The sequence below is a fragment of the Uloborus diversus genome, chromosome 8, assembly GCF_026930045.1.
Source record: "Uloborus diversus isolate 005 chromosome 8, Udiv.v.3.1, whole genome shotgun sequence".
Classification (NCBI taxonomy): Eukaryota; Metazoa; Arthropoda; class Arachnida; order Araneae; family Uloboridae; genus Uloborus; species Uloborus diversus.
Window position 1 is genome coordinate 24611227 of NC_072738.1, and position 22994 is coordinate 24634220.

Below are 22994 nucleotides of genomic sequence, written 5' to 3' on the forward strand. Positions count from 1 at the left end.
AGTATTTCATAAAAACAGTAAAATTGAGGAATTAAATGCAGGGGAAAGAAATTTAGGCTCTGTTATGGGCAATTTTAACTAAAAATTTGAGAGGTCAACGGTCCCTCATCTTTTTCTTTAGCGCCTTCATTTGTTTATGCATGATAATGTCAAGTATAGGTCAAAAAAATGAATGAACTACAAAAAGAAAGGTAAAAACAAGAAAGAAAGAAAAGAAAAGTAGAACATTTAAAGTATATTTTAAATTCAATGTTTTTCTTATTCTGCAACGTTTAAAATTTGTGTTTTGCAAAACATTCTTGAATAAGGGAACATAAAAAAAAAGAGAGAGAGAGAGAAAGAAAGTCATGAAAGATTCTGCAGAGTCCCCGAGAGCTAAAACTAGCTCGTTTTCATATTGGTCTCTATGTCCCCTTCCCCCGCACTGTAAAAACAATTCAGAAACGTTCGTGAAAAATAATGAGCAGCTAAAGTGCCCAATTTCTGCCTGTAACACATCTTGCAAAAAACAGAAACGCCTTCTGTTAAAATTCAGTAACCTTACTGAAATTATCTAGGAATGTTTCTGAAAAATTCAGAAATCTCCCTGGTTTTCGTGTATTTGGAACCTTCAAAGAAAACTTAGGTAGGTTTGAAATATAGCTTGGCACACACACTTTTATTATTTACCATTAAAGCTCCAAACGCATTACTACAACCGTGGCCAAAGGTTAAGACAGAATGGCAAGTTTGTACCAAGCACCTCACTTGCCAGCAATTCTTGCAAAGTTTCGGAATCCAGAGATTTCTTCGTTCTCATTGGGAGTTTAGTCAATCTGGATTGACCTTAAGCGAACTGAAGCCGATGCATTTAATACATACGCCCAGTTAAATCTTAAACAATTAGCTAAATATATTTTACGCAAACCTGTGAAATCCCGAAACGTTCCACAGAAATCATAAGTGACCTTTCGGAATTTTTTTACAGAGCATAAAGCTTAAAATACTTCACTTCCGCCCCCCCCCTACTAGGATGACATGGCTTTTCGTCGACCCTGGGTTTCATCGCTAAAATACTTCAATCAATTTATCAAAGTTTAAGCAACTTAACACAATCCAAACTTTGATTAATTTGAGCAGAGATCTGGTGAAGAATATGATTACTATTTTCAATTAAGTTAATTCCTTTTCAGTTTTTTTTTCTTTTTTTTTTGCAGCAGAACATATTTAAATAATGAAAGACTTTTAATTTTGAAGGTGGTTATATTTCTATTGCCGAAATTAGGAGGGACTCCAAATATTGCCGGAATTCCCCCACAGAGACCCTCAGAAGATTCAAGGGATAATAAATGGTGACATTACCATTTGATCAGTGAAAAAAACAGCTTAATAATCACGAACAATATTAAACTGATTGCTGTGCTCTTACGTACTATATTGGCGTTCGCATGCAAAGCTATAGTTTCAAACACAATATATACTCTTCTAAGCAATAATCCTTAATTAAAAGCTAAACAATTAACGAATTAAATTGCATTATCTTTTCCCATCTCAGAAATAAGTCCCTACTTAAAGCAGAAACATTGTCGGTTAAGTACTATTGTTATCCATCTGATAAAGAACTGTTATACAGTCGAATGATGTCAAAGCTGTTACGAAGCGGTCCAACCGTGAAGACAAATCAGATTGTGGATTCATAAACCTATTATTTGACTCCGTAGGATTCTGAATCACGCAGCTCGGAAAGAAGATGAACAAAAAACATTTACACATGTCCGCATGAAATGTCTTAATTAATGAATTTCATTTGATGGCCGTGATCGTTTTTTCGTGAGTGCGTGAATTTTAATATGATTATTTCTCTGGTGTTTTTTTTTTTTTTTTTAAAGTGGCAACATTGTGCAGATTCATTAGAGGGTGACGTCAACTTTTGGAGGGTATGGGGACCTTGAAGTTGGGGCCAAATTGTACAATGTAAAAACGATTCAGAAACATTCCTGGAAAATAATGGGCAGCTAATGTGCCCAATCTATGCCTGTGCCATATCTTTGAGAAAATCGGAACGTTTTCCGGTTAAATTCCGTAACCTTCCTGAAATATTTTCGAAGAATCCTGAAACCTCCCCGGTTAATGCCGTCATATTTCTGGAACCTTCAGAGAAAACCTAGTTGGTTTACAATAATAACTTGACACCTTCTTTTTCCACCAAGAAAGCTCCAAAATTATTGTTACATCCATGGCCAAAAATTCCGAATTTTCGAAGAAAACTCGAAAATCATTATCGTATTCATACTTGAAACAGAATAATAAGTAAACGCTAATCATTTCACTGACCTGCGGAATCCCGAAACTCATTCGCACTCATTGTGAACTTAGTCAATCTGGAAGCACCGTAATCGAATTAAAGCTCATACAGTAATACCTGTCTGTGTAAGTCGACTACTTAGCGGTGCACTACTTTAGTGGTCAACTTAAACAGGTGGTCAACATACAAAGGTTGATTTATAAGATAAGGGCTAATGCCATGCCTGAAAAAAAAAAAGCGGTCAACTTACAAGGGTGGTCAACTTCACAGGTTTTACTGAATACGAATAAATACGCTTAATTAATCTTTAAACTGGAAGCTAAAAATATTTTTCACAATAGCACTGTAAAAAAATTTCGAAACGTTACTGGTTATCTCCGTGGAACGTTTCGGGATTTCAGAGGTTTTCACCTATTTCCCCGCAAAATCAAGTATCTTCGCAAAAAAGTTTCCTGAATTGCTAAAAGATGCACGAATGCAGACATTTCACTGGTGTGAAAGATATTTTTTGCTACCAGTTTAAAGAATGACTGAGCATGTTTATAAGGTGTACCGGCTCCAATTTGATCACGGCCTGTCCAGATTAACTGAACTCCCAATGGGAGCAAATAAGTCACTGGATAGCTGCAGCCTTGCGATGCAGGAATTGCAAGCAAGAAATATGGTTGATTCTTGCCTGCAATTATTCGCGCAGCTTTGGCCATGGTCGCGGTAATGCTTCTGGACCCTTCTTGGTAAACCAGGAAGGTTCTAATCAAATACATTAAACCAATTTAATTTTTGTATAAGGTTCACGACTGGCTTTAACAGGGGATATTTCCCAGCATTTCAGGAAGGTTACTCACTTGTATCGGAAAACGTTCCTGGTTTTTGTAAGAAATGTTACTGGTTGAAATTGGGCACATCAGCTACCTATTATTTTCCAGGAACGTTTCTGAATCGTTTTTACAGTGAGTGAAAAGTCTGCATCGTGCAACTTGTAGCAATTCAGGAAACTTTTTGATAAAGTTGCTTGATTTTCACAGGGAATTGATGAAAACCTGTGAAATCTCGAATCGTTCCGCAGAAATAATCAGTGATTTTTTGAAATTTTTTAGTGTTATTACAGACAGCCTGATAGTGAGTGACTACCAATAAATAAAGTAACTTTTATTTCGTACACTCTGGAAAGATTTTATAAGCTCCAAAATAAGATGAAGTTATCTGTGTTTTTCACATAAGGGAAAAAAATCCACTCAAACACTCTAGTTTCTTGTAAAAAAAAAACATTTTTTGGTAAAGCAACACTGTTTTTCTCTTTTGGAACGTGAATTGAGAGAGACAAAAACAAAATTGCGAAATTTATTTCACTCTTTTGTCCCTTTAGTCTTAAATAGATAAAATAGATTCAAGATAACAAAGATTTATTCAACCATGACACGTCAAATAAAAATCTTCAGGTAAGTCTGCTGCTGATATTTTTGAATCAAGCTAAGGGAATGAATGAAGGTGAATAGCATTTGTGAAAGCAATCTGAACATAAAATACATAACTTTTGGAAAATTTTAAAACTAAGCAGAATAAGAATTCTAGACACTAAGACGAAAATTCTAATGACATAGTGAAAAATTCTATGAACAAAGGACTAGTCGAAAAAACTTACACTGTAAAAACAATTTAGAAACGTTCCTGGAAAATAATGGACAGCTGATGTGTCCATTTTCTGCTAGTAACGTATTTTGCGAAAACAGAAACGTTTTCCGCTAAATGTCAGTAACCTTTCTGAAATTATTCAGAAATATCCCCGGTTAAAGCCTGTCATATCTCTGGAACCTTCAAGAAAAATTGGGTATGTTTAATGTAATTGATAAGAACCTTCCTGATTTGGTAAGCAAGCTCAGAGAGCATTAATACAACCATGGCCATAGGGGCCATTCATTAATTACATTCGGATGATTTTGGCAATTTTGCCCCTCCCCTCCACTCCCGTGTCTGGGTGCGTAAGATTTTACAAGCCCCTCTCCCCCCTGCTACGTAAGATTCCATTTTGTTTTTTAAAATAATAAAATAACGAATCTTACATCACTGGAATCGTGATTAAGTTCATTACTATAAAAGTATTTTTAAAAACTTTTTTGTTCAAAGAAATATTTACTAAAAAGTTAAAATCTAGACTGAACATTTTTTCGATTTTTTTTTCTTTTTTTGTTTATGATGCGATACTAATTAAATATTAATACATGCCATACACAGTGCGATTCTTTTATCATATTTTACACTATTCATTCTTTGTAAAATACGTAAAAAACAGCCCTTCCAGACGTAAATGAAATAGGATCCCTGTCAAGCCGCGCGATTTCTAATACAAAATATTGACTTGGAAAATATTACATAAGGATGGGTTTGATGACCAATTTGAAAGAGAAAATCGTCTCATAAAAAATGTTCTCTTGTTTTTATCGATGTTAACTAGTGCAAATTTATGGTTTTTTTCAAGGAAGAAGGGGAGGGGGAGAGCCATATGGTAGGAGTCAACCTCTAGAGGGTGGTGATAAACCCTATAAGGTTGGGAACCATTGGCCTAGATGTTTATCAGAATGACGCCAAGCGACCACTGTAAACAGATGCAATGATTCTTGGGAGGGGGGGGGGGCTTCTGATTTTTCCCGAAGACAAGACTGACTTTTATCGGAATTCCTCAGTCAGATTACAGGCTATTTTCTAGAAAATCATTACATTTTAGCTGGAACTCTTCTTGTTTTTCTGCCAGATACGTAACTGGCCAAGTTAAAGCAGCCTATTATTTTCCAGGAACGTTTCTAAATTGTTATTACAGTGCTATATTGTTCTGCTCAGAAAATATCTGTTCGCTACAGTTCGATGGAACACCTTAGAGTCTTTCTACAGGGTGTCCCAAAAGGTCGTTTACAAACTTAACATGCTGGTCTGTCATATCATGATGAACAAGATTAACATAGTAACATACGTAACTGTCATACACGCGTCGCAACAACAGTGTACCGACAGTCGTAATAACGATCCATTCTGACAAGATTTCACCGATCGCTGCGTTGTCGTTGCAACGTGATTATGAGAGCTGACGGGACGGAAATTTTGTCAACTGCTTTAAGCTTTCCTTAAAAATTAAAATGTTGTGCAAAACTGTCTTTGTGTAATAGATATGCGACATGTTGTGCATCCGTTAATGTCTGACTTTGTGTGCATGTAGTGCACCAGCATTGCGTTTGGGAACACATGTTCCAACGTTAATCTTGTCCATCATGATATGACAGACCAGCATGTTAAGTTTGTAAACGACCTTTTGGTACACTCTGTATATCATCTCCACTTCGAAACAAATCTGGCTACGACGCTAACACTAAGGTGTATATATCATATTGTATTTACGTGTACATGGCCTCTCTTGTAATAGGCTTTTTCGATCAAAATCATGTAAATTTCGGAAGGTTCTATTGGTTTAAACATCCGCCTCTGTTAGCGAACCCGGATTGCACTGAATGCTCAGCGTAGCGTTTCGATCTCTGATCAATACTATTAAACGAAGGAAAGAAAGGGCAGAAGGCTTCGGAAACGGAAATTGACCATCGCAGCGATAGCTGATAATGATACAATCACTCCACTTATTAATGAGTGTGAGTTGCATAACAATTAATGCGTAGCAATCAATTTTTGATACGTTCTCGACAGAGAGACTGGTACCATATGTTAGTCCTTCTCAAACTTTTTAGATCGCTTTTTGATTGATTGATGTATTTAGTCCTCACCGTTATGAGAAATTCGAATTTCTTATTTCCTAAATGATTGCGGAAATCAAATGTTAAAATCACTCAAAGGAAAAAAAATTCAGCATTCATTTGAATTTTTATATTTTGCATTCAAATAATGTTTTTCGCAATCACGAATTGCCGTAGGAGCCAACTCGTTGTGTTTCTCGTTTCTACAAATGTAATGGAATGGAAATGGTCGAGAAAGTTGCACCCGTCATATTATGACAGGTGATTTTCTAGAATTGGTTTTACGAGGCATGTCCATAAAGAAACTGGTCATTAAGATGCAGCAATAAAAATAAAGATTTTATGGCCAATATCCACCAGTACGCTTATCATAAAGATTATTTACAGCAAAGAACGTTATGTATTTTTATTCCTTATTGATCTTAAATGATGAGAATTAGTAATCTGTGAAAGTTGTATTCAGATTAAGTTTTTCTTTTAAAGTTAATCTGCTGGCTTATGCTCTGAACTGAAATAGACCATTTAACCCCGAATCGACCCGATTTTGTTTTTCAAGATCTTGCTCTAATATGTCAAAGCCTGAATATGTAACAAACTTCATCATCCATGCATTCCAAAAATCTGACTTTGTCTTTTGCGCAATTTAACGAGTAAGTTAGTGAACATTCCATTTTAAAAGGACAGCTTTGTCACTCACACAATTTTATGACTAAAATCACTATCATAAAAAAAAAGTCATTAACTCAGTTCTATGACTAAATTAATTATGATATCATTCATGAAAATTTGTCATTTACTCAATTTAAAGATTACTGTAACCACCATCGCATTTTAAAACCAAATTTTGTCAACTCAATTACTCGGCTGAAATTTGATTTCATTTAAAATTTGATTTCATTGAAAATTTTATTTCATTTAAAATTAAATCACTGTCGTTAACTCAATAATACGACTGAAATGATAATTTCGACGAAAACTCAAAACATTGTCGTTTATTCAATTTTATCGTATTTATAAAACCAAACTTTGTCATTAACTCAATTTATGAAAAAATTAATCATCATCCCAGCTTAAGACATAATATTTTCCTCTGTGTTTTATTTAACGACTCTTTCCACGCTATTTTAGTTGAATTCTAAAATCTGTCATCCATTATTCATTTGAAGATGAAATTTTTTAACACTCAATCTAACGTTCTCTAAATTTGAAAGTGAAATTTTAGCACCACACACTTGTCCAAAAATTAAACATTATCAGTACCAGGTCAAAATTTTAACATATCGTTTTATATACCACACTGTAAGCGATTGAAGTCGAATATCAAGTTTTCTCGCCATTTTAGATACAGAACTTAGTCAACAGCTTGGTATAAAGTCATAGTTGCATCATTACTTAATTTCTAAAGTTATATTCTGCCATTTCTTAAATTTGAAGAGAAATTCTTACCTTCATTACGTTTCAAAATAACAAACTTTGCCATTCGCAAAATTTCAAGTTTAAAATATATATTTGAAATCTATATGATTTTAGTTTAAAAACCCATCCTCGTCGGCTGCTCCATTGGAAAACTATATCCCATCACCACTTCAAAAAAGAATATAAAGTAAGTGAACCAAAGGTGGCCAAAGTTAAGCTTTGAGTATTTTTTATAATTTTCTACTGAAGTGAGTTTGGCTGAATGTCTTATGATGACAATTTTCACTTATCTATAATTCATATCAAATGCAATTTTATTGTAAAATAAAATATGGCTATTTTTATTACACAATTTAAAAATTGCAGCCAGTGGGCCATCTTTGGAGCATAGTACTCCAAAATTGGCCCATGTTTTGAAATCGCTTGCAAAATGGGAAATGCACTATTGGCAAACTATTTTTACTTCCACAAGAGTAAAACGCTGTTAAATTAAAAGAAAATAACAAAGAGACATTTCGTGAGAAAAAATACAATAAACATTTTTTCGATGCCAAAATTTCATCATAATTTTCTCACAAAAAACCAAATTCGTTACCTCATTTTGAAAACCGAACGTTGTCACACCCAATCCCTACAGAACAATTTAAAAACGTAATTTCATCATCTCTATGAAGCTTTAAATTTCGAAACTTTTTTTTGTTAATGTTATCTTGAAGAATGATCCTTTTTCATCATTCATTTAGGAAACAGTTTTCCGCAAATTGTATTCTCTTGGGGAAATTTCCAATCCCTTTATAAATAAGATTTCTCAATTTGTGTTATTTTAGGAATTCAATCTGATCAATTAAGATCTTTTTTTTTTTTTTTTTTTTGCGAGGATTAAATTTTTATCCGGAACATATATAATTATTATCTGCAAACAAAAACAAAACTTCAAATAGTTTTTTTTTAATTTAGAAATTCTAATATTATCATCATGACCTTCTATACTTTTCTACACAGTATAATTTTGGAAGGCTTGCTATTTTAATGAATGCAATCGAATACTGTAGCTATCTATTTACAAAATACTATTTTTGCAGCATCTGAAATGAAACATCATCTGCGGAACCTGAAAAGCTTAAACTAACGCGTATAGTCTTCTAGAATATCCTATCAGTTTAGGAAGATTTTCTGCTTCTATTGATTGAACCAAGTAACACTTCATAGCGATGTGAAATACTATTTTCGCATCATCTAAAGTTATCGACCCTAAAAGACTGAAAGCTTAAAATAAAGATCACAAACGTGCGTATAAGTATAAAGACAAAGAAAGTAAAAAAGGATCTTTCCGACCACAAAGAAGAAATAGCAAAAGTAACTGGAGACGAACATGGGAAGAAGCTTAGCTACAAGGCGCATCTGTTAAACATAAATTGCAATTCACTAAGTAAATTGAACAGCGGGAGGTTTTTTTTAATGAGGCACATATTACCGAAAATAGACCTTAACCGTCTTCGCAAGACGAAAGGAACTTGGTATTTTTGGATATCTTTAATGAACCCTACTGGGAAAAATGATATTGTCTAAGACATTTAAGTAAAGAAGAAAAAGACGTCTACAATTAAAATGTTTACCTTTGTGCGAAACATTAAAAACATTACAGCAATGTAAACCTTTTAAGAAACATAAGTTATCTAATGTTAAAAGCATTAAAACAACGTTGACTTCTTCGAACTATGAACTATAATATTAAAAACATCATAACAAAGTTAACCCTTTAAAAACAAAGAGCTATAGTGTTAAAAACATTAAAACAACGCTAACCCTTTAAGGACCATGCGCTATAATATTGAAAACATTATAACGACGTTAACCCTCTAAGGACCATGAGCAGGGCCTGATTACTAAATAGGTGAACTAGGCCGTGGCCTAGGGACCACCAAATGGCTGAAATTACTTTAGTATTTATTCTACGGCTAAGGTTGTTTCAGTCAAAGGCTAAAGTTATACAGTTTGAATTCAGGGGCTCCCAAAAAAGTATTTGGCCTATGGCCCCTTGATATCTTAATCGGGCCTTGACCATGAGCTATAATGTTAGAAACATTAAAACAACGCTAACCCTTTAAGGATCATGCGCTATAATGTTGAAAACATTATAACAACGTTAACCATCTTAGGACCATGAGTTATGATGTGGAAAATATTATAACAATGTTAACCCTTTAAAGGCTATGAGGTGTAATGTTGATAAATTTATAACAACAACAAATATTAAAGCGACGTTAAAACTTTCAAGATTATGAGCTATTGTGTTAAAAAGCATTAACGCAATATTAACATTTTAAAGACTATGAGCTAGTATAATGTTAAAAATATTATAGTAACGTTAACACTTTAAGGACTATGAACTATTATGTTAAAAACATTATAACAAAGTTTTTTTTTAAGTACTAAGAGTTCTGATATTGAAAACATTATAACAATGCGAGCCCTTAAAGGACTATGAGCTAAAATTTTAAAAGCTTTTTAGCAACGTTAGCTATTTAAGGACTGTGAGCAATAATACTAAAACTATTAAAACATCATTTAAACCCTTTAAGGATTATAAACTTTAATGTTAAAAGCATTATAACAACGTTCACTTTTTAAGGACTATGGGCTGTAATGTTAAAAACATTATAACAACGTTCACCCTAAAAAGTCTATGAAATGCAATATTAAAAACATTAGTTATACAGAAAAGGATTCAAAATTTAAAAAAAAAAAAAAAAATCAAGGTTCGTTTGTTTCGAAAGTAGAATTGTTTGCAGCACTTTATTTATTTAATTTTTTTTTCCCATCTTTCTTTTCTTTTTCTTTTTTTTTTCTGAAGTATAAATTGATTTGAACTTACTGCTGTTTAATCGATAAGTCATTTTTTCAGCATTAAAAGTAGATAATTTCATTAATTTTTTATTCATGAAATCCTTTGTTTTCTAGAAAGAAGGGAAAAAAAAGAATTTTCTCTCCAATTTTGCGTAGTTATCTTCTCATCATTACTTCACTGAAAAACAAAAGTGAAAAAAAAAGGTTTTCTGAGATTTTTTTGTTCATTTATTCTTTGGTTATTTTTATTCAATTTAATTCATTTTAATTATTATTAATACTTTATTTATTTATTTTTTTAACTGCTGTCTTGTTTATTTCACCAGTTTTGACGCTTCTTTTTCGTTCAGCGGTTTTATGGTAAAAATATCAACGATTCGCCAATACCGTTTGAATTTTACACATCTTTCAGTGTGAGCTCTGATTTCAATTCCATTCAGAATTGGTAACATCCTATAAAATAATAATAATAATAATAATAATAACTCAGCTACGCAACAGCCATGGGGACTAAGGCTTACTGTGCCCATCTCAGCTTTCGCGACTGAGGGTTCTGGGGTGCAAGGCAGATGTTCCGGCAAAGTGGTCAGCCGAACGCGGAACTCCCAAGGTTTAGTTTTCAAGCGTGCTTGAAACTCATTTTAACGACCCACTGAAGGAATAAAAAGGTGAGTTGACTATGCGTGATGTCCAATACAACATCCTATACAGAAAAAAAAAGTGAACCCTAAAAACTATCTGGACCCATTCACAAAAAGAATATAGAAGCGGCTCAAAGTATTCAATACAAAACTTGAGAGCGGAAGTTGTATTCATTGTTCTTTTTTACGCAGCATTTCTATTTGATGCATAATAATAATTTTATAAACTGCAATTTTTGCAATACAACGCAATAATTTATTTTATTAATGTTAGTTTTATTACTTAAATTAAATTTGCTTTGGTTACATTTTGATTAATTTTTGGTGGGCATGAAATTCAAACTTATTGTGGAACGAATTGTTTTTTTCAGCATTTTAAAAGTAACATGTACATGTTTTAAAACGGGAAATGAAAAAAGGGTTTGATGTTGAATGCTCTTTATAGTTTGGAGAGAAGAAAAAAAAAAGAGAAAAGGATGAGGTACAAAACTGTTTTCAAAACACTTAGAGCAAGCAAACCCTTTTGGAGATCTTCAAAAAGTAGTACAGTCGACTCTCGCTACAACGCGATCCGATTTACGCGACATAGCTATAACGCGATTTTTTCCCCAAGTAAAGAATTTTAGATCTAACGCGAATTCCTCGCCCGCAACACGAAAATTCCCGGAAGGGAATTGCAGTGTGTAAGTATCGGCTTTGTTATTTTCTGCTAAAAACATTTTCGTGAATGGGCCTTCATCCCTTTAGCATCACTGAGAGCGGAAGTTCCAACATCGTACTAGTCTGAACATCGCTTTTACAAATACTCCTCATTTTAAATTTATTTATTTCATTCTAAATGTGAATGTTGATGAAATACAATGACATCTAAGAGTGCCGTTTCATCTCAAGTTTGTGAAAATCTAAGGAAAATGCAAAAATTATGAAAATGAAAACTGCTCTTGTATTGTGAATTCAAGAAACCAGGAAGAGGGGCTTTACCATAGATGGAAACGTTATAAAAAAAAAAAAAATAGTGAGGCAATTGTATTGTTTATTTAAAAATTATATAAGAATAACGGTTTGATCACGCAGCGTAAATCATCATCTTCTTCACTTGATTAAGTTACAAATATCATTACTGGATCTATTTTACATTAAAACTATAGTGCATTTGTTTTTCTTACTACATACAGTACGTACACCGTACTGTTTTATTTTATATCTTTTTTCCCCCATTGATCATGGATTTTGTACATCGTAGCAGTATTTTGGGTTGAATAAAACGGTTTTTTTTTAAATACACAGAAAAATTCAGTTTTTTATGTAAGAAACTGTAATGTATAGTTGAGAAAGGATTTCATTAGTTTTAGGTGGTGTTTACTAGTGTTTAAAATAATTGGATATATTTGTAAAAGGTTTTACACACACCCTTTGCCACAACGCGAAATTTCGACTTACGCGAGGGCAGGGTTGTTTGGTTTAAACCACGTTGGTTTAAATCATGGTTTAAACCAATTGGTTTTTTTTTAAAAAACCTTGCGGTTTTTTTAAAAAATGGTTTTTTTTAAAAAAAAGCCAAAAAAAAATCCATTTTACAGGTTTACATTGATTTCCCCACACATACTGAATAAGAAACAAATTAGAATTGGAAAAAGCTTCAAAGCTAGTCTTTTTGTTCAAGGCTTTCAACTAAATGAATTTTTTTCTAAAGACTGTTGGAGAAAACAACGGTTCTTTTCGTTTAAAGCAAAATATTTTTAATCTGTTACAAACAAAAATTGTAAAATTACATTTATAAATAAATATACAGGATGTCCGAAAAGTCCTTGACACATTTAACCTAAAATACCATTGTTATGTGTCGAGGACTTTTCGGACACCCTGTATATGTAATGTATTCAACTCATTTCAGAAATATGTGTATAAATAAATCTTTTTACAATTACATAAAATCAACTTTACACCACAATAACATATGCATAAATACATAGCAACTTTTACGTTATAAATTAATATTATTTTTGTGTTATTTAGTACTTTGAGCAAAAAGCAAGTTTTGAAGCTTTTCCAGAGCCTAATCAATTTTTGAGTTATGAGTGATATCTAAATGACGAAAATATATGCACTGCACTATTCTGAAGCTGGTTTTAGTAATGTTGAAGACTTTTTAAAGACGGTTGCATTGCATTTTTCAAATTCTTTTTCCTGGCTTTTCCACCACTCAGTCACTGTTGCAGAAGATATAACGTTTTTGGCAAAAAAAATTTCTTGAAATAGAATTTGCTACACATTTATTTGTTTTAAAGAGTTTGCATTTAATATTTTGTAAACTTCAATGCTGGATGCAACATGTATGCCAGTAAATAAGCTGTAATTTAAGCCATGTTATACCAATTTTTGTATTTTTGATTTGGTTCTTTGTTTTAGCGATAGTCGATATCTATTCCAAGTCTTTCCAAAATAAGAACAGAGTCGAATATAGAGCAGCACTTTTTTTAAAAACTTTTTCAGTACAAAAGCAATCGATTTTTTGACTGTTCAATCATGTACTGTTGTACATTTTGCTTTACTTCAATATTTGCGACATTGTGTATATAAAAATCAGCGTTATGTATGATCAGAAAGAAAAAATATGAAAATCGTTCTTTTGAAAGGTTATGCTTAAAAATATAACTTTTACCTTCATTCGATAATTATTCATATTATGTTGGTTTTATAAAGTTTTTTTCTTGGATCTTCATTTTATTTTATCTTAACCCGCATCACAACCACTTCTTGAAGTATTTCGTATCATAAAGGGTCTATATATACATGCATACTAATATGTTAATCAAGTCAAACATTTCAATCAATATTTCCCCACAGAAAGCTATTTTAATTATTTAATTTAGTTACAAGATTTTGTTCTTATCTCTTTAATTAATCAAGAATATTAGGTATAATGTGACTATTGAATAACTGTTAATTACATAGAACCTTAATTACCTTCCGAAAATTAATTGTTTTTCTCGCAAATAGTATTTAAACCAAAAAAAAAAAACCGGTTTAAACAAAAAAAACCTGGTTTTAACCAAAAAAAAACCGTTTTTTTGGGAATTTTTTTTGAAAGAAACCGGTTTTTTTTTTACCAACCCTGCGCGAGGGGTCTTGGAACGCATCCCTCGCGTAAGTCGGGATTCGACTGTATAAGGAAAGTGGTGCGAAAACAAAGAGTTCGTGCTTCAAAAATTCAAAGTTATTTCCATTTTTTAAATTTTCATTGTACCTATAATATAAATTTGAAGTTATTACTCTACTTTGTTGTTTATTGTGCTTGTTTTAAGAACATTTCACCACTAACATTCATGACTTCTTTTAAATAGCTACTAATTTATAGTTACGTTTTCAGTATTTTTACACAAGAATTATCAGTTTGGTAAGCTAATGAATATTTCCCCATGTAATCAAATGCACTGGTTAATTGAATATTAAACGCTAAACAACAGTACTTGTTTAAGCGAGGCCAACAGTTGTTTTCCTTTATTGTTAGTATTTTTCTTTTTGATGCACTTTCTCAAAACGAACACTAAACAAAAATAAATCCTTTGAAATATTTTCGAACAACAACAATGATTGCAAGCGCTTATACTTTGTTTTTATATAACTTAAGAGTACAAATTATTCATTAAACCACTTCTATGCGTATATCGTCGGCACCATGCTAAACTAACAAATGTGGAAAATCTCGTTTTTTAAATTCGATGTTTGCCGTAGTACTCAAAAAAGGCAACCGGTTATTACTACTTCAAACCATAGTTTTTTTTACTCTTAAAGTTATCTATAAAAATTGAAAATAACAAAACGCGTCAAGTGGAAAGAAAATAGATTCAGTGTTTTGGCTCTCCTGAAAAGTGCCAATTTTCTCATTCATTAGTTTAGCACGGTGCGATTAGATATAATATAGAAACGAATGTGTTCAATGCATATATATTTTTTAATTTTGAAGTCTTTGATTTTTCTGTAGAAAAAAGAAATTTTCAAAAATTTCAGAAGCATTATTTTGTACTCAAGATCGTGTATTTTTCAAATTCATTTGCATTTCAAGCTAGTCAAAATGAAGAATAACTATGAAAATGTTTAAAAATCAGACTGACCTTATAAATTTCTTCGTCCTTTTTTTCTCAAAATAGTTTGATATCCAAATTAGAGGCACATTGTCAGGTAAATAACATTCGAAAAGCTACACCACAATATAACTTTTACTTGACAGAAAAGTTTTCCTTTCATCAATGTTTTTATTCATTAGCAATAAAAGCCGGGATGAATTGTTTGTTTTCTCCTTGATGGGCTGGAAAATTGGGAAAGAACAAACACCTGTAGCTTCCTACTTCGCGAAGGAGAAAACAATTTTGAGCGGCCGGCGAAACACTCGACGGAAGAAGGAACTGAAGAGCAGTTAATTTGCATGAAGTTCGGAGGATGAAAACTTTTTTGTGTAGCGCCATCTATGTTCGAAAAACTCAACTTTTCAATGTATTAAACTGAGTCGCTCAAAAGATCAAAAGCGAGTAATTGGATATTTATAATACATTTTGCTTTTTATCGTTTTAGTTTTGTTCTTTTACCTGATAGAAAAGGCGGAAAACATATACACACACAAGCCGTACTTTGGCGGGAGGGGGGGATCAATTGTCCCCTCCCTCGGCTTTGAAAAATTAATATTCTTATCAAAAGTAGACACGGTATTTTTTGCTGTTTTTGAAGAAAATTTTATAGAAATTCTTTGAACCCCTCCCCCCCCCCCGGAAATAAATCCGAAATGCCGGGCCTACCTACATTACATTAAGAACCATGAAAAAATATTATTTATTAATCTAAAATTTTCCAAAATCAGACAATGGGAAATAGATTTGGCTTTTGAGCAGTTTTAAACAGGCGAAATCCGTTCACAATAGGGAGGTTCTCATAGAAAATCTCTAAGCTGATGCATATTTTAATAAGAAGACGATCCCTTAACAACTATTAAGTAACTTGATTATTCGGGATTGATACTTAATATTCAAGTTACCCTCTTTAATTTCGTTCAAGACTCTTTTTAATTTCGTTAAATGCCAAGTACAAAAAAAAAGGGCCTCCAATTTTTCAGTCGCAATTCACCAGAAACTCAATCCTATTTCTTAAAATTAGAAGTTAAAAAATCTGTCAAAAACTTCAATGATTTTGAAAAATTAACCAATTGTCTTTGACAATTACTAAGGAAAACAACTAGGAAAAACTTTTTTTCCGAATAATATTCTAAATTCTTCCAGTATATTAGTATCCACAAGTCTAAAAATATTGAGGGGTGTCCCGTTGTCTAGGAGAAACTTTTTTTTACATGTATTTTTGAACCACCCTATTGCTTAGTGGGTATTATTACTTCTTTTACTGAAAATTTTTGAAAAGGTAGGCGAAGAATTTAAAATGACTCTTCAGCGTACTCAATGTAAACAATGTCCAGGAAAAGAATTCACTTTTATTTTCAGCAACGAGGTTCCACCTTCACCAACTCGTTGCCATTCTCCCACAAGAAATAATAATTGGCCCGATCCACTTCCTCGTTATTATTTTTGAGGTCTTAAAGCCTTGCACCATCGGAGCAAAGTTCACTTCCCTCCGTGACATTGCCATTCTGTGTCCAATGCCATCTTCTCCATTATTGCCATTCTTCGAAAATGGCTCCATCGGGATGTTCCAAGCCTTGGAGGATGTAATTTTTGCAAAGAGTAACGTTTAAATTTCAGCTTCGAGAAGCAAATATTTTATATGATCAGGACCGCAGGGAGCCAATGCGGGCTCCTTGCCAGTTATGTCGCCGGGTTCCTCTGAGCCCCAAAAAAAGAGAGAAAAGAAAAGAAAAGAGGGAAAATGAGACAAAAAACGGGGAAAAATAAAATGAAATGGGGGGGGGGAAAGAAGAAAAAAGGGGGGAAAAGAAGAAAAAATCAAAACTGCTTAGTAGAAAACATTTAACTCTATTTTAAGTACCATAACAGTTCATACCAAAAGAGTAAATTTTACTTGATCTTTACGTTTTCTCTTATTCGGAGTCTCCCCCCCCCCCCCTTTTTTTTTCTTTCTACCTTTATTTTTCTTTCTTTCTTTTTTTCCTACTTTTCTTTCTTTCTTTTACTGTATGAGTGTCGCCCCCCCCCCCCTCCAAGGCTCGGACCTTTAGTTTCTGACAAGGCTCACATGACCCTCGTCGGGCCCGTATATGATTTATCAACTGAAGGTTAAAATTGTTGTTTCTTAAATTGTGTTCCGCAGAACTCCGGGTTTTTATGCAGATAATTGAAGGATTCCGCCGCGAAACTTACATTTTCTTTCATTATCGTTTGCATTGGGAGCATGAAAAATCGATAGAATATATGATTTGAGCGACGTTTTAGTCAGTATTTTCCTGATAAGCAGCAGAGAGAATGTGTCAGAATGCAATGTGGATTTAAAACAAATTGATTGCCAATGTACAATATTCAAGTCGTATTAATCAGTACAAGCAATTTAAACATGATGTACTTTTTTTTATTGGCACAAGGGTCTTAATAAAAGAACAATACGCCAATATTTTAACAGAATTGGAGAGTAAAAGTTCAATATCGTTTGAATGTTTACAAAATGTTTTTTACACTTACTGATTAATTCTCAGTAACATTTCGGGATTTCAATGGTTTTCATCCATCTCCTGAGAAAATCAAGTATCATTGTCAAGAAGTTTCCTGAATTGCTACAAGTTGCACGAATTCAGACTTCTCACTGTTATGAAAAATAATTTTAGCTTCAAGTTTAAAGATTAACTGAGCGTATTTATAAAGTATCGCCTTCAGCTTGGTTACGGTCCGTCCATACTGCTCAAGCTCCCAAAGGGAGCAAATAGTCCATGGATTGCGTAGCTCTGGAAGAATGGAAAGAGAGTGAAGTTCTTGATACTTTCATGCCATTCTGTCTTGCTTTGACCGTGTTTCCAATACTGATTTTGGAACTTTCTTGACAAGTCAGGAAGGAGTCAAGTTATATACCTACCAAAGTTTACTCTAAAATTCCAGAGACGCGACCGGCTTAAAACGGGAAGATTTCTGAATATTTCAAAAGGTTCCCAGGATAATTTTAGGAAGGTTACTGAATTTTAGCGGAAACATTCCTGGCTTTTTCAAGATATGTTACTAGCAAACATTATGCACATCAGCTGCCCATTATTTTCCAGGAACGTTTCTGAATCGTTTTTACAGTGTAACTTTCAACATTATATTTTCCTTTTTGCTCTAAGTATATCGGATAACATCAAGCGCTTTACCGACATCTATTCAAGAGAGAAAATATGGCACTGAGATTTCCACATCTTCGGAGACCGAATCCTTTTCTTCTTGGTGTTTCTTTATCAATTTTATACGTATGATGTCCAAAAATGATTTTATAAAACGGCATTAATGGTTTTATTAAGGAATGGTTTCAAGATTGTATCGTCGTAGGGGTCCAAATGATGACCATTTAGAAGACAAAGCATTTATTACGTTCGCAACACTACACGAACATTCTACATACTACACAAACATAAACGTTAGAATATAAAACCGAGCCGTGGACATTTCTAGCTCTCCAAACAAATCAGTCACAAGACGATATTCTCCATGGATCATGGCGTTATCGCCATGATCCATGGTCCGTCGGAGGGACCCTCCGACCCTCCGTTCTTGACTTGCCACCCTGTACAGTAAACTCCCGATTATCCGCAAAATTGGGTGGCACTATTGCTGCGGATAATAACAATTGCGGATAAACCGCAAAAAGGCTAAAATGAGGGAAAAATCAGGTAAAAATTGTCCTTCCTCAAAAATTTAACTGTATTGATGCAGAATACTTTCTTCAAACAGTAAAAATGTTTTTTTATTATAGCACAACAGAACAAAAAACAGCTATTGATATTTGTTTTTTACTGCGAAAGTACATGCTCCTGATTGTTAATTGACTCGCGGATAATCCGCTCTGCGGATTATCGGGAGTTGACTGTACTCCACACTATGAGAAACCGTTCTACTCGCCAAATTGGCGACAGTCCTTGTTGAAGGTATTAGAACATGCTTTGATATTCCAATGGATACGTTCTTCCAGATTTGATTTTAAAAAGCATCTGATTTTATAATTCCGTAATTTTTATTAGTGGCGGGTACTGTATAACCTTTAAGGTATTGGCGATTGATTAATGCTCCTTTTGTATGAAATTTAGTATGAACAATTCAGGGCTGTGGTGTCGAATCAGACTTATTTTGGTGTAAAGGAGTCGAAGGTTTAAAATTTCAAGAGTCGAGAGTCAGAGTTGGTTATGTTCCTCCAAAAGCCGCAACTCTGCCAGTGCTTGCGGATTCAGAGTCGGAATCTGATTGTTTTTGTGGTAAAGCACTGTAAAAAAAAAATCCGAAACATTATTGGGTATTTCTGTGTTACGTTTCGGGACTTTAATGGTTTTTATCCACTTCCTGGAAAAATCAGGCATTATTGTCAAAAAGTTTCCTGAATTGCTAGAAGTGACACAACTGCAAACTTCTCCTTGTAGTGAGAAATATTTTTAGCTCCCAGTTTCAAGATTAACTGAGCGTATTTATAAAGTGTATCAGCTTCATTTCAACTCGATGCTATTAAGCTCCCAAAGAGAGCGACTAAGTATGGACTAAGTTTTTTTGCAAGAATTGCAGGCGGGTAAAATTTTCGTTACTTACCAGCAATTCTGGCTTAGCTTTGGCCATATTTGCAATAATGCTCGTGGAACCTTCTTGATAAATCAAGAAGATGCTGAGCTATTATATTATACCTTCTTAAGTTACTCGAATTTTCCAAAGACACAACCGGCTTTTAGGAGGAATATCTCTGAATTTTTCAATAGGCTTTCAGGATAATATCCGGAAGGTTACTGAATTTCAGCGAAAAACGTTCTTGGATTTTGCGAGATATGTTACTGGCAGAAATTGGGCATATCAGCTGTCCATTGTTTCCCAGGAACGTTCCTGAATCTTTTTTACAGTGAGGAATCGGAGTCAAAGGCTCTAAAATTCACGGAGTCCGAGTCGGTACTTTTTCCTCCGATTCCGCAGCCCTGGAATAAATGACCTAAAAAGGTAAACTGAAATATATGCAAAATTACAGTATTACCCCGCATTATCCGGCATGCCGCAAAATTCGGGGGTCACCAGATTTTCAATAACACTTGCCGTGTCCTTTCCGACATGCAGGAAAAATTGAGGTTAAGGGGGAAAAAAATGCTGTAAAAATATATGTTCAGCTTAAAAATGAATATAAGTTCAACACATATCTTATTAGCATTAATAAATAGTTTAACTTTGTAAAAATATTTACTAACAATGTAATTTGTTATTTTAACAAGAAAAATATTGTTTGATAACGAATAATTATATGGAAATTAAATTAAAACTAAGTAAGCAAACATTCAAGCAGAAACTTACCGCCCCTTAACCAGTTGCTAAAGAATTTACCACAGCAATTCAATAAATAAAAATTAAACTTAACTTTTTAAAAGGAACCTAAAATAAGTTATTAAAAAAAATTATGAACAAATTGCAGTAACGATGATTGTTTCTGAATTGATTACTTTATTGGCATATCATTAAATCCATTAATAACTAGCTGCGTGCCCGGCGTTGCACGGGCTACCTAAAAAATGTAAGAGCAGTCCAGTTGATGCTTTTGTAGTACACTGACACTAGTTTCTAACGCGTTAAGGAATAAATAAATGCGCGTAAAGCAAGGTTTGCAAAACACCAGTAAAACATATTTTTGCCAAAACACCTCATCAACGTTAATAATCGTTATCAATGATACAAGTTATGAGTACATTTTCAGTCAGCACAAAAGGGGAAAATATATGCATTATCAACTATAATCTTTACTCACGTTAAACTGAATTACATCTGATAGACTATATCGGAAATATTTATGCACAATAACAATCCGCTTTTTACATAAAATAGTCTACTACCCGGCGTTGCCCGGGTGTTTATTAATGCAACATACCACTCAGATAAATATTTGGATGGATTCTATCCACATGGTCGTACAAGAATTACATCAATCCGTTTTCCAGGTACAAACCCTCAAAGAACTCAAATAACTTGTAAATCACTCATTTACTTTACGACGTGCACGGTCCTCCTCGAAAATATAAGTTATGTCAAGTGACGCGAGTTCAACGCTCAGACTTGAACCAAAAAAAAAAAAACAGCAAAATTTTGCTGCAGATTACGGCAAAATAATCGAAAAGTAAACAACTTAAATACCCTGATTACAGGAAAAGCCTTAAAACAAAAGCCTAATTTTATTTCTTTATATTCGAGAAAAAGAAATGGCAACAGATCTTTCATCTCAATGATTTTCTTCACCCGCTATACATTTTAATAAAAGCATTGTTATGGAAAGTTGAGATGAAGCACTGAATAATAATTTGAATGGAGGAAAGCCTTCGAAAAATATGGATTTTATTTTGAAATCTAAGAGTCATAATTAATAATTTTTAATTGATATCTCCGCTAATTATTATCGGAGGATTATGTTAAATAGCCAAACATGAAGACGGGAAGATGACGAATCCATCGATACCTGGTTCGATGGTCAGTTCACTGTCGTTCGGGAGAAGAAGCTTGGACATAGATAGATAGATAGATAGATAGATACTCAGATTTTATATGTATAAGATGACCTACCATAAATAACAAGCACATATTATATGCAATACATTTTCTTTAAAAAAAAAAAGACTACTTTCGGGATTTATTTATTGTTTTCCTCACAGTGGCATGCTTTCTGACTGGAACTGAATGGGGAAATTTACTTTTGTTGTGTTGCAAAATAAACCTCGAATTATCCGGCATGCCGGAAAATTCGAATTTCCCGGCATGCTGATCAACTTCGCTTTTTACCGGCATGCTGGCTTATGCGGGGTAATACGTATAACTTTTAGAAATTTAGAGTAATCTGCAAAAACTGTGCGAAACGAGTTTAAAGAAAAAAATGGTTTTAAGAAAATAAAAATTATTGAATATTATTCGTCTAGTAATTTTAAAAAGTAGTTAATAAAAGCATAATCGTAAATTTTTCAACTGAAATTACTTTGAAGACAAAAGTAAGTAATGTTAATTATATTGCCGTGGGTAGGTAAACGGTAGTATCTGCAGAAATGAGTTTTTGAAATATTTGAAGAAACGCGTTTTGAATTCAATACAAAGAACACGAAAACGTTAGAATGGTGTCGTTTCCAAAATTTTAATACTATTTTTTTTTAAGAGCATGCTTAAAAACATAGGATCTGACCATTTTTTAGATAATTTGTTTAAGTTTAATATTTAAAAAAAAAATACTTAATTCGATGCGCTTTCATTCTTTATGCTTCTGCCGATGACATCGCAAATGATGAAATGCCATTCAGTGTTGCCATTCACAGAACAAAATATTTAATTCGCATCTTTACTCACGTGTATTGTCAACGATATGGTTGATAGCAAACGTAGAGTGCAATTTTAATTCGTTTCTTGATTATCATAACGTGAAAACGTGATAGAAAGATGCGCCAAAGAGCATCATTTGTGACGTCATCAAAACCATGCCTTGTTTGAAAAATCGGAAATTTTAAAAAATTAATTAAAAAGCGAGCTGATATGTGCATCACATGACTTCCTTTTACTCCAATTTAATGACATTTTCTCATTATTAGCAGTTTTAATGTGATTCAATAGTTTACTCTCTAAATATCACCAACAGAGGCCAAATTGAAACCAGATTTAAAAAATAAAAAAATAAAAGCCGCCAAATTTGTCGCCAAGTTGGCGACAAAACTTGGCGACCAAAAGACTGGCGATATATTGCCAAATTATAACCACTTGAGTTTACATCAAAATTGACAATGATTTCCCCCCAAAAAGGGGCAAAAGATCCCTTTAGAAACACCCGAATGCAACCAAAAGGGGAGGTGCACAACTAGAACCCACTGGGAGTCTACGCACCAAATTTCAACTTTCTAGGACATTCTATTCTTGAGTTATGCGACATACATACGCACATACGCACATG

General features: G+C 33.4%; 1 protein-coding gene across 2 annotated transcripts in view; it reads right to left on the reverse strand.

The window, feature by feature from the left end:
* The window catches only part of LOC129227565 (uncharacterized), a 117864-nt gene extending 102564 nt beyond the window's left edge, over window positions 1-15300 (reverse strand). For both annotated transcript variants that reach the window (XM_054862146.1, XM_054862147.1), the window contains exon 1: window positions 15038-15300. The gene's annotated coding sequence lies outside the window, so the exon portion shown is untranslated. The remainder of the gene's footprint in view (window positions 1-15037) is intronic.
* Window positions 15301-22994: the final 7694 nt, after the last annotated feature.